Source organism: Carya illinoinensis, chromosome 9 (genome assembly GCF_018687715.1).
Source record: "Carya illinoinensis cultivar Pawnee chromosome 9, C.illinoinensisPawnee_v1, whole genome shotgun sequence".
Taxonomy (NCBI): domain Eukaryota; kingdom Viridiplantae; phylum Streptophyta; class Magnoliopsida; order Fagales; family Juglandaceae; genus Carya; species Carya illinoinensis.
The window spans coordinates 30406996-30418764 of record NC_056760.1 but is presented as its reverse complement, the minus strand read 5'-3'; the positions used below and the strand labels follow the sequence as shown (position 1 = coordinate 30418764).

The window sequence follows — 11769 nt, the reverse complement described above, 5'->3', positions numbered from 1 at the left end:
ACTAATTCATCGGATGCTAGAAGTAAACTAGGAGGGTTAATGTGGGATCTAAATAGTGAAGTTTCCAATGAGGAATTGGTGTAAAATGATTGGGCTTGGAGCCGATTTGTTGCAATGCACACATGAAGATGCACTGAGGTGCGGATTTGCGGTGACTTGGGCATTTCCATGACTCTGTTTCAATTGACATGTCTTGGATCACGACTAATCTTCTAATTAAATCTAAGAACGATGGAAAACAATAATGGAAACAATAAGGTCAAGATAAAAAGGGTGAGAAAGAATATTAAAAGATAAATTAATCTGAAAACATGGTCTACAAATAAATAATCATGTGTGAGTTGATTATCGCCCTTAACTCAAGTCATAAGCTTAACCATGGCTAGATGTGAACCTTTGGGGCTTGTTACATTTCTTGGGCTTGACCGAAACCAATGGTAAGGTGTATGTGGCCTTCAATTTCTAGAATGAAATAAAAGACAGGTGTCTGGGTGGCAATTAGTCCGATTCTATTACTGAACTAGGAGGGTTAATGTGGAGTGTGAGTAGTGGGATTTCTCTTGCGAAAATATCGTGAAATGCGTGGGCTAGGGGCCGATTTGTCGCAATGCACATGAAGGGGCAGCTAGGTGCCGATTTGCGGTGACTTGGTCGTTTACCTGGCTTTCCTTCAATTGACATGTCTTGGATGAAGAACAATCTTCTAATTCAACCCAAGAATGATGACAAACAACAATAAAAGCTACAAGGTTTAGGGAAACAATGTGAGAAAGATTATTAAAAGGGAAATTAAGCACAAAACATGGTTTAGAGATGAATAATCTTGTGCATGTTGATTATTGCCCATTAACTCTAGCTAGAAGCTTAAACATGGCTAGATGTGTACCTTGGGGGCTTGTTACACACGTCTTGGGCTTGACGGGAATAGATGGTAAGCTGTATGTGGGCTTCAACTGAAAGAATGAGATAAAAGACGGGGTTACTTGCTGCTAATTCATCAAATGATAGAATTGAACTCAGAGGGTGAATGTGGGGTGTAAATAGTGAAGTTACCAACGAGGAAATGTCTAAAAGGCATGGGCTTGGAGCCGATTTGTTGCAATGCACACATGAAGATGCACTGAGGTGTGGATTTGCGGTGACTTGGGCATTTCCATGACTTTGTTTCAATTGACATGTTGGATCAATACTAATCTTCTAATTAAATCGAAGAATGATGGAAAACAACAATGGAAACAGTAAGTCAAGATAAAAAGGGTGAGAAAGAATATTAAAAGATAAATTAATCTAAAAAATATGGTCTAGAGATAAATAATCATGTGTGAGTTGATTATCGCCCTTAACTCAAGTCATAAGCTTAACCATGGCTAGATGTGAACCTTGGGGCCTTGTTATGTTTCTTGGGCTTGACCGAAACCAATAGTAAGGTGTTTGTGGGGTTCAATTGGAAGAAAAAAAAAATTAAAGATGGGTTTCTTGCAGCTAATTCGGCGGATGCAAGAACTGAACTAGGATGGTTAATCTGGGGTGTAAATAATGAAACTTCCCTTGAGAAAATGGTGCAAGAGGCATGGGCTTGGGGCCGATTTGTTGCAATGCACATGAAGGTGCACCTAGGTGCCAATTTGCGGTGACTTGGTCATTTACCCGGCTTTCCTTCAATTGACATGTCTTGGATGTAGAAAAATCTTCTAATTCAACCCAAGAATGATGACAGACAACAATAAAAGCTACAAGGTTTAGGGAAAAAAGGTGAGAAAGAATATTAAAAGGGAAATTAAGCACAAAACATGGTTTAGAGATGAATAATCTTGTGTATGTTGATTATTGCACTTTAACTCTAGTTAGAAGCTTAAACATGACTAGATGTGAACCTTTGGGGCTTTTAATATGTCTTGGGTTGACGGAAACCAATGGTAAGGTGTATGTGAGCATCAACTGAAAGAATGAGATAGAAGATTGGGTTTATTGCTGCTAATTCATCGGATGCTGGAAGTAAATTGATGAGTGTGCGAAAGTGCACTCTAAATACCCTATTATTGGACTAAAATGCTAAAATGTGAATAGAAATCATAGTAATTAATGTGTATTCTTAAATTGAATTTCTATTTACGTTGGGATACTCCTAAGTAGTTTTTTTATGTCTAATTTCAAAGTTTATAAAAGAGCAAGTCAAGCCCAGTCAAATTCAAAGGAGGACAGTCATGGGGTTTGAGAGTTATTTGGAAGAAAAGAAAAAGAAAAAAAATCACAAAATGAAACCACAAGAAGTCCAAGTCCGAAATTCGCTAGTGGACAGTCTGGACATACTTTAGTCTTTTAACTGTATCTTTTTACTCACATATCGGATTGATGCGATTCTTGATGCATTAGAAAGCTATCTTAAAGGGCTATAAATTTATATCAAATAAATATTCCAAATTTGAACTCCTGAAGGGCATACGTGGCTGCCAAGATAAGTCCTAAAATTTAGGCAATTTTTTTATGTTGAAATTAAGAGGACATTAGGGTTTCTTTCCTACCCTATATAAGCATATCATTAGCACGAAATAGAGGAGGAGGAGGAGGCACAAGAGGTAGATCTGAAGAGAGGAGAAAATCACTTCTATGGCCACCGTTCGCTTCAGTTTTCTCTAGAGATTTTTGTTGTCCAATATATTTATGGGTAACTAAATTCTCAAGTAGGGTTATGGATGAACTTGCACATTAGATGGTATTTTTAATTTATTTTTAATTCATGTATTTGATTTTCAATTGCTAAAACTCTTTTGTTTTATCATTCTCAATTCATCGTTGATGTTGTCTTCTCCGAATAATCGTAGAATTTATTTTGGTTATGGATTCAGTCATGCTTTTTCTATTGAATGGATTAGTTCTTTGATTATGTTTGGATCAATTATTTATCTATAATGATTTAGTTTGTTTTGCTGCAATATCGCTCCCTGAGTATATTGTCGTCATTGGATTTTCTCAATAGGGATAGTAATTTATGTATTTTAAAAGTGGTGAATGATTTTTCAAAGGGTTAAATTTGATTTAATTTTGGTTTATAAATCTATACCTTCTGATTGAGAATTTTGTAAATTGAGTTCCTAATTGAGTTATCCAATGAATTAAGAATAATTAAAATATCGGATTGGTGCAAGGGATTCCCGACGCTCTACTGTTTGTCAAATTTGAGTTCTTTTTTCCGTTAATCACTTTGCTTCACTTTAATTTATATTTAAAATTAATCTTTGTTCTCCATTACTTATTTAATATTTTTCTTTAGTTTTTTTGTTCCTCTTGCTATTATTTTAATTTGTCTCCTTGTGGAATCGACAGCCCAAAGTTGTGCTAGAACTACCGCGTTATTCTTTGGGCGTAATCAAATTTTGGCGTCGTTGTCGGGGAGACGGTAGAAGAATTATGAGATAGTTTTTCTTTTCAACAGTTGTAAAGGCGGTAACTTCGTTCCCTCTTTTAGCTTGCTGCATCTTTATTTTATTTTCTTTTTCTTTTTGTAGTTTTCTTTTAGTGTTGCATTTTTCTCTACCTTGCATGCACAGGTATGGAGATGCCTTGGGTCAGTTTGCTTGTAGACCTGTGTTAGAGTTAGAGTTTAATTTTTCTGATAATTTGTTTGATAATTCTTCTAATTCTGAGAAAATGAGTGAACACGAAGATCAACCCACTAGGACCCTTCAGGATTACCTCCACCCTACACGCACAGCCACACCATCATGCATCATGTTTCCAACTAATATTCGCCAGGAAAATGAAAATCCATATGTGCACATTAGGGAGTTTGAGGAAGTAGTTGCAACTTTTCATAGTCAAAATGCAACTGATGACATTGTGAGACTTAAGTTCTTTCCTTTCTCCTTGAATGATAGAGCTAAGAGTTGGCTATACTCATTGAGACCACGATCTATTGGGTCATGGAATGAGATGACTCAGGTCTTCTTTAATAAATACTTTCCCCAACATAAGACCAATGCTTTAAAAAGGCAAATCTCCACCTTTGTACAAAAGGACAGTGAGACTTTGTATCAGTCTTGGGAGAGATTTAAGGAGCTATTGAGTATGTGTCCTCACCATGGGTATGAGAATTGGTGCTTAGTGAGCTATTTTTATAAGAGACTTACACATAGAGAGCATCAATTTGTGGAGATGATGTGTAATGGTGAATTCTTACAGAAAGATCCTGATGAGGCCATAGAATACCTCAATGAGCTTGCTGAAAAAGCTCACACTTGGATTGGACCTAGTGCTACTGAGAGCACAAATAGGTCATGACCTGTAGGAAACCTAAATGGTGGTGGAATTTACCATCTCAAGGAAGAAGATAACCTAAAGGCTAAGGTTGAGATGCTCACTAGGGAGCTAGAGGTGTTGAAGAATAAAGACTTAAAGCCAACACACGTGGCTAATCATGCAGAGTCTTTTGGACCATGTTTTGTGTGTGGCGGGGTAGATCACCTTGCCAAAGAGTGTCCCACATTTGCTGAGATGAGAGGGATGTATGAGGAACAATGTAATGCCTTAGGTATGTACATGAAGCCTGTTGCACCTTTCTCTAATACCTACAATCCTGGGTGGCGTAATCACCCCAATTTTAGTTGGAAATTTGAAAAACAGCAGCCTACACAACCCTCTAGATCATATCATGCACCTTCATCTTCTAGGAGTCCTTTAGAAGACACTTTGCATACTTTTATTGAGGCACAGAGTAAAACTAATCAAAAGTTTGAATCTTTGATTATGCAGGTTGTTGAAGAAAACAAAGAGATAAAGAGTCATATATCCAAGATAATGAGCTCCTTGAGTGTGAATGAGCGGGGCAAGTTTCCTTCTCAAACTCAATCCGCACCCCAAGGTCATCATATGGCACAAAAAAATTTGAAAGAGGTCAATGCCATTGTGACAAGAAGTGGTAAGTCCTTACACATCTAAACAACTGATAAACCAAAGGATGTTGAAGAGGAACAAAGCAATGATAGTACCGAGTTCCCCGAGGATGCCAAGGTAATCAAGAGTCCAGTTAAGGTACCATTTCCTCAAGCTTTAAAATCTGGTATGCGAACTTTGGATCCTAGTAATGAAATCTTGGAGAACCTCAGGCAGGTAAAGATTAACCTTCCTCTTTTGCATGTTATTAAACAAGTTCTCACTTATGCAAAAGTTCTTAAAGATTTGTGTACAGTCAAGAGGAAGCACCATGTTAAGAAGACAACATTTCTGACAGAGCAAGTTAGTGCTCTAATTGAACAGTAAATTCCTCTTAAGTACAAGGATCCTGGTTGTCCAACCATTGCATGCAATATTGGGAATCATGAGTTTAGGCAAGCCTTGCTAGATCTAGGAGCTAGTGTTAATTTGATGCCTTATTCCATTTATTTGCAGCTTGGTTTGGGTGAAATTAAGCCCACTTCTGTTGGCTGATCGTTCAGTTAAGAAACCGAGAGGGATAGTTGAGGATGTTTTGATCCAAATTGACAAGTTTTATTATCCTGTTGATTTCTTAATTTTGGACACTCAATCAATTGTTGAGTCTAACTCTAAGGTTCCTCTCATATTAGGTAGACCTTTCCTTACTACTGCTAATGCACTTATAAATTATAGGAATGGGTTGATGAAGCTATCTTTTGGAAACATGACCATGGAGGTCAACATTTTCCATATTGAGAAACAACCAACAGATGATGGGTGCCACCAAATGTACATGATTGACGCACTCATAGACAAGGAAGTTCACACAACTCATGATTTTGATCCCCTTGAATATTCCCTTGTGAATTCTGAGTTTGATACATCTATTAGTGATTCATCTGATGTTATTGATATTTGTTCTATTTTTTATGAAACTCAGGATTATGGCACATAGGCTTGGTAACAGAAATTTGAGAAGTTGCCTAAGAAATGTGGAAAATAGATTCCTGTAAGTATGAAAGCACTAAGAGTTAAATTGAAACCTTTGCCTAAGTCTAAAGTCTATAAGGTTAAAATGAAAATGTTTTATGACAAAAATATTCTTAGGAAGAGGTTTAAACCTAATGACCGAATATACTTATATGATTTTGGATTTCACAAGCACCAAGGAAAACTTCGGTTTAGGTGGACTGACCCCTTTGTAGTGAAGAATGTTTTTGTAAATGGGACGGTAGAAATAGAATATCCTAAGGATGGTCGGATCTTTAAAGTAAATGGTCAACGCCTTAAAGTATTAATTGATAAGCAAGTTCCGGAAGTGGAATACATTCCACTTGTGGATCCAGTCTATCAACCTTGACCACACCAACCAGGTATGTTTTTCTTTATTTATTTTGTTTTGCTTTGTTTTTTTTTTTTGTTTTTTCTTATTTTCTTTCTTTTCCTTTTTGTTTGCTGTTGTTTTCTTTGTTTTTGATTGTAGGATAATTTCATTTCGTCATTTCATGTTACCATCTTTGGTGCTTAGTGAGCTACCATCATCACTCATCAGGTGTATTCTATCATTTTCAGTTACTCTCCATTCAATTTTGATTCTTAAACATTGAGGACAATGTTTCCATTTAAGTTGGGGGTGGTGGTGCAAATTCAGTATTTAAAATGCTTGTTGGAACTCTGTGGCATATTTTCATGTGTCAATTGTTTTTAATTTGCATTACACGTGCATCATTTTCACATGTGTACTCATTCTCATTCATAGCCATCTTCATGATTTCACCAAACCCACCATAATCATTTTTGTTGAAGCATTCTCAGAACCCTTAATGCACTTATCCAAGTTTGGTGGTAAGATGGTAGTTTGACACATGTAGCTAGAGAACTCTTTTGCTTAAGTATTCATGTGAGTTTGGAGAGGATTGAGAGAATACAAATGTAGTAAATTGTGATAAGCGTTCATTGATCTGTTGAATTGGTCACTTCTTTTGAGAATATCATTACATGGTTTGTGGTACAATGGTAGATATACTTGGGATATGACGAAGGTCAACTTAGGATTAATGTTTGAGCCTTTCAAGCTATCATTTTCCATCATAGACCCCTAGTAGCCAACTTTGAACCAATAAACACTTGTAGCCTTTTTTTTTTTTTTCATATGCCCATATCATCCATGCCTCTCCACATTTGAGTATAACCTATACACTGAATTTCTTACCCTTTTTACTTTAAAGTGTATACTAGGTGTGGAATTTCCATTCTCTTACTTTTTTTTTATCATTTTCAATTAAAAAAAGAAGAAGAAGATGGCAGGAAAAAAAAAAAGAGAAGAGTACAAGTTGCATTCAATTGAGTGAGCTCCAAAAAAAAAAAAAAAGTTGGTAGAAATGGAAAGAATACAAAAGTGGCATGTGTTGGTCCATCAAATTGTTTAAAAAAAAAAGGAGAGAGAAGAGGAAGAAGAAGGAAAAACATTATTATTTGATGATCTGAAAAGTTGGAGAGTACATCAAGTGAGAAGTGTGGTCTATTGAGATATTTAATAAAATTCTCTTTGTATGTACTTGGAAGTTTTTTAATCCCTTTCATCCTTTTTTTTCATATAGCCCCGAAACCAAGCCACATTACAACCTTTTGTGTTGACCGTTTTGATCCTAAGTAAGCTGTTAGAAAGACTGGTGGAAGTTTCATTTATTAGTGTTCCTATCATAAGATCAATGTTTGCTTGTTGCTTGTACATAATTGCCTAATTTTCCATGAGAGTGTGTATACACCCATTGTCAACTCCATAGACAGAGCCCTTACACAAAACACTATTATACCCATGAGTTATGGAGTTGAACCTTTTGCTTGAGACGTTCTTGATATTGCATGTGTCAAGGTTAGTGGTAAGATGGTTATGGCTTGGAGAACACACACACACACACTCTGTGGATTGCAATAGGTGGATTGATCTTGATGGGTTATTGGATTCCTTAGATTGTTTTGATATGTGAATCTGGAAAGTGTGACTTGATGGCCTTTATGTGTGATTTTCTTTTGTCTCTTTCGTTGTTTTGACATGAAAATTGCTAGGGACTAGCAATGAGTAAGTTGGGGGTGTGATGAGTGTGCGAAAGTGCACTCTAAATACCCTATTATTGAACTAAAATGCTAAAATATGAATAGAAATCATAGTAACTAATGTGTATTCTTAAATTGAATTTCTATTTACGTTGGGATACTCCTAAGTAGTTTTTTTTGTCTAATTTCAGAGTTTATAAAAGAGCAATTCAAGCCCAGTCAAATTCAAAGGAGGACATTCATGGGTTTTGAGAGCAATTTGGAAGAAAAGAAAAAGAAAAAAAATCACAAAATGAAACCACAAGAAGTGCAAGTCCTAAATTCGCTAGTGGACAGTCTGGACATACTTTAGTCTTTTGACCGTATCTTTTTACTCACATATCGGATTGATGTGATTCTTGATGCATTAGAAATCTATCTTAAAGGGATATAACTTTATATCTAATAAAGATTTCCAAATCCGAACTCCTGAAGGGCATACGTGGCTGCCAAGGTAAGTCATAAAATTTAGGCGATTTTTTTATGTGGAAATTAAGAGGACATTAGGGTTTCTTTCCTACCCTATATAAGCATATCATTAGCACGAATAGAGGAGGAGGAGGAGGCACAAGAGGTAGATCTGAAGAGAGGAGAAAATCACTTCCATGGCCACCGTTCGCTTCAGTTATCTCTGGAGATTTTTGTTGTCCAGTTTATTTATGGGTAACTAAATTCTCAAGTAGGGTTAGGGATGAACTTGCACATTAGATGGTATTTCTAATTTATTTTTAATTCATGTATTTGATTTTCAATTGCTAAAACTCTTTTGTTTTATCATTCTCAATTCATCGTTGATGTTTTCTTCTCCGAATAATCATAGAATTTATTCTGTTTATGGATTCAGTCATGCTTTTTCTATTGAATGGATTAGTTCTTTGATTATGTTTGGATCAATTATTTATCTATATTGATTTAGTTTTTTTTTCTGCAATATTGCTCCCTGAGTATATTATCGTCATTGGATTTTCTCAATCGGGGTAGTAATTTACCTATTTAAAAAGTGGTGAATGATCAAAGGGTTAAATTTGATTTAATTTTGGTTTATAAATCTATACCTTTCAATTGGGAATTTCATAAATTCGTCGGATTCTATTACTGAACTAGGCGGGTTAATGTGGAGTGTGAGTAGTGGGATTTCTCTTGCGAAAATATTGTGAAATCCGTGGGCTAGGGGCCGATTTGTCGCAATGCACATGAAGGGGCAGCTAGGTGCCGATTTGCGGTGACTTGGTCATTTACCCGGCTTTCCTTCAATTGACATGTCTTGGATGAAGAACAATCTTCTAATTCAACCCAGGAATGATGACAAAAAACAATAAAAGCTACAAGGTTTAGGGAAAAAAGGTGAGAAAGAATATTAAAAGAGAAATTAAGCACAAAACATGTTTTAGAGATGAATAATCTTGTTTTGGTTGATTATTGCCTTTTAACTCTAGCTAGAAGCTTAAACATGGCTAGATGTGCACCTTGGGGGCTTTTAACACATCTTGGGCTTGACGGAAACCAATGGTAAGGTGTATGTGGGCATCAACTGAAAGAATGAGATAGAAGACTGGATTTATTGCTGCTAATTCATCAGATGCTAGAAGTAAACTAGGAGGGTTAATGTGGGATGTAAATAGTGAAGTTTCCAATGAGGAAATGGTGTAAAAGGCATGGGCTTGGAGCCGATTTTTTGCAATGCACACATGAAGATGCACTGAGGTGCGGATTTGCGGTGACTTGGGCATTTCCATGACTTTGTTTCAATTGACATGTCTTGGATCAATACTAATCTTCTAATTAAATCTAAGAATGATGGAAAGCAACAATGAAAACAATAAGGTCAAGATAAAAAGGGTGAGAAAGAATATTAAAAGATAAATTAATCTGAAAACATGGTCTACAAATAAATAATCATGTGTGAGTTGATTATCGCCCTTAACTCAAGTCATAAGCTTAACCATGGCTAGATGTGAACCTTTGGGGCTTGTTACATTTCTTGGGCTTGACCGAAACCAATGGTAAGGTGTATGTGGCCTTCAATTAATATAGGGTGTAAATAATGAAACTTCCCTTGAGAAAATGGTGCAAGAGGCATGGGCTTGGGGCCGATTTGTTGCAATACACCTGAAGGTGCACCTAGGTGCCGATTTGCGGTAACTTGGGCATTTGTATGGCTTTGCTTCATCAATTGACATGCCTTGGATCAAGACTAATCTTCTAATTAAATCTAAGAATGATGAAAAACAACAATGAAAACATTAAGGTCTAGATAAAAAGGCAGAGAGAATTGAAAGGGAAATTAACCTCAAAACTTGGTTTGGAGATGAATAATCATGTGTAAGTTGATTATTTCACTTGAGTCAGAAGCTTAATCACAGCTAGCTGTGAACCTCGGGGGTTTCTTGCACTTCTTGGGTTTGACGGAAACCGATGGTAACGTGTATGTGGGCATCCATTGGAAGAATGAAATAAAAGACAATTGTCTGGGTGCCAACTCGTCGGATGCTATTACTTAACTAGGCGGGTTAAGGTGGGGTACAAGTAATGAGATTTGTCTTGCGAAAATGGTGTAAAAGGCGTGGGCTAGGGGCCAATTTGTCGCAATGGACATGAAGGGGCACGTAGGTGCCGATTTGCACTGACTTGGGCATTTACATGGCTTTGCTTCAATTGACATGTCTTGGATCAAGACTAATCCTCTAATTCAACCCAAGAATGATGAAAAACAGCAATAAAAGCAACATGGTTTAAGGAAAAATGGTGAGAAAGAATATTAAAAGGGAAATTAAGCACAAAACAAGGTTTAGAGATGAATAATCATGTGTATGTTGATTGTTGACCTTTTACTCTCGCTAGAAGCTTAAAAATGGCTAGATGTGAACCTTGGGGGCTTGTTACACGTCTTGGGCTTGACGGAAACCAATGGTAAGCTGTATGTGGGCTTCAACTGAAACAATGAGATAAAAGACGGGTTTCTTGCTGCTAATTCATCAGATGCTAGAATTGAACTTGGAGGGTGAATGTGGGGGTGAAAATAGTGAAGTTTCCAATGAGGAAATGTCTAAAAGGTATTGGCTTGGCGCCGATTTGTTGCAATGCACACATGAAGGTGCACCGAGGTGGCGATTTGCGGTGACTTGGGCATTTACATGGCTTTGTTTCAATTAACATGTCTTGGATCAATACTAATCTTTTAATTAAATCTAAGAATGATGGAGAAAAACAATGAAAACAATACGGTCAAGATAAAAAGGGTGAGAAAGAATATTAAAAGATAAATTAATCTCAAAATATGGTCTAGAGATAAATAATCTCGTAGAAGTCGATTATTGCCCCTAACTCAAGTCATAAGCTTAACGGTGGCTAGATGTTAACCTTGGGAGATTGTTACGCTTCTTGGGCTTGACCGAAACCAATGGTAAGGTGTATGTGGCCTTCAATTTCAAGAATGAAAAAAAAGACAGGTGGCTGTGTGGCAATTCGTCGGACTCTATTACTGAACTAGGCGGGATAATGTGGAGTGTGAGTAGTGGGATTTCTCTTGCGAAAATATTGCGAAATGCGTGGGCTAGGGGCCGATTTGTCGCAATGCACATGAAGGGGCACCTGGGTGCCGATTTGCGGTGACTTGGTCGTTTACCCAGCTTTCCTTCAATTGACATGTCTTGGATGAAGAACAGTCTTCTAATTCAAGCCAAGAATGATGACAAACAACAATAAAAGCTACAAGGTTTAGGGAAAATATGTGAGAAAGAATATTAAAAGGAAAATTAAGCA

General features: G+C 36.7%; 1 non-coding gene across 1 annotated transcript; it reads right to left on the bottom strand.

Annotated features, from left to right (window-relative positions):
* Window positions 1–3977: 3977 nt before the first annotated feature.
* On the bottom strand, window positions 3978–4085 carry LOC122277869. The gene has a single exon (XR_006229178.1). It is a non-coding gene; the product is annotated as a small nucleolar RNA R71 (small nucleolar RNA).
* Window positions 4086–11769: the final 7684 nt, after the last annotated feature.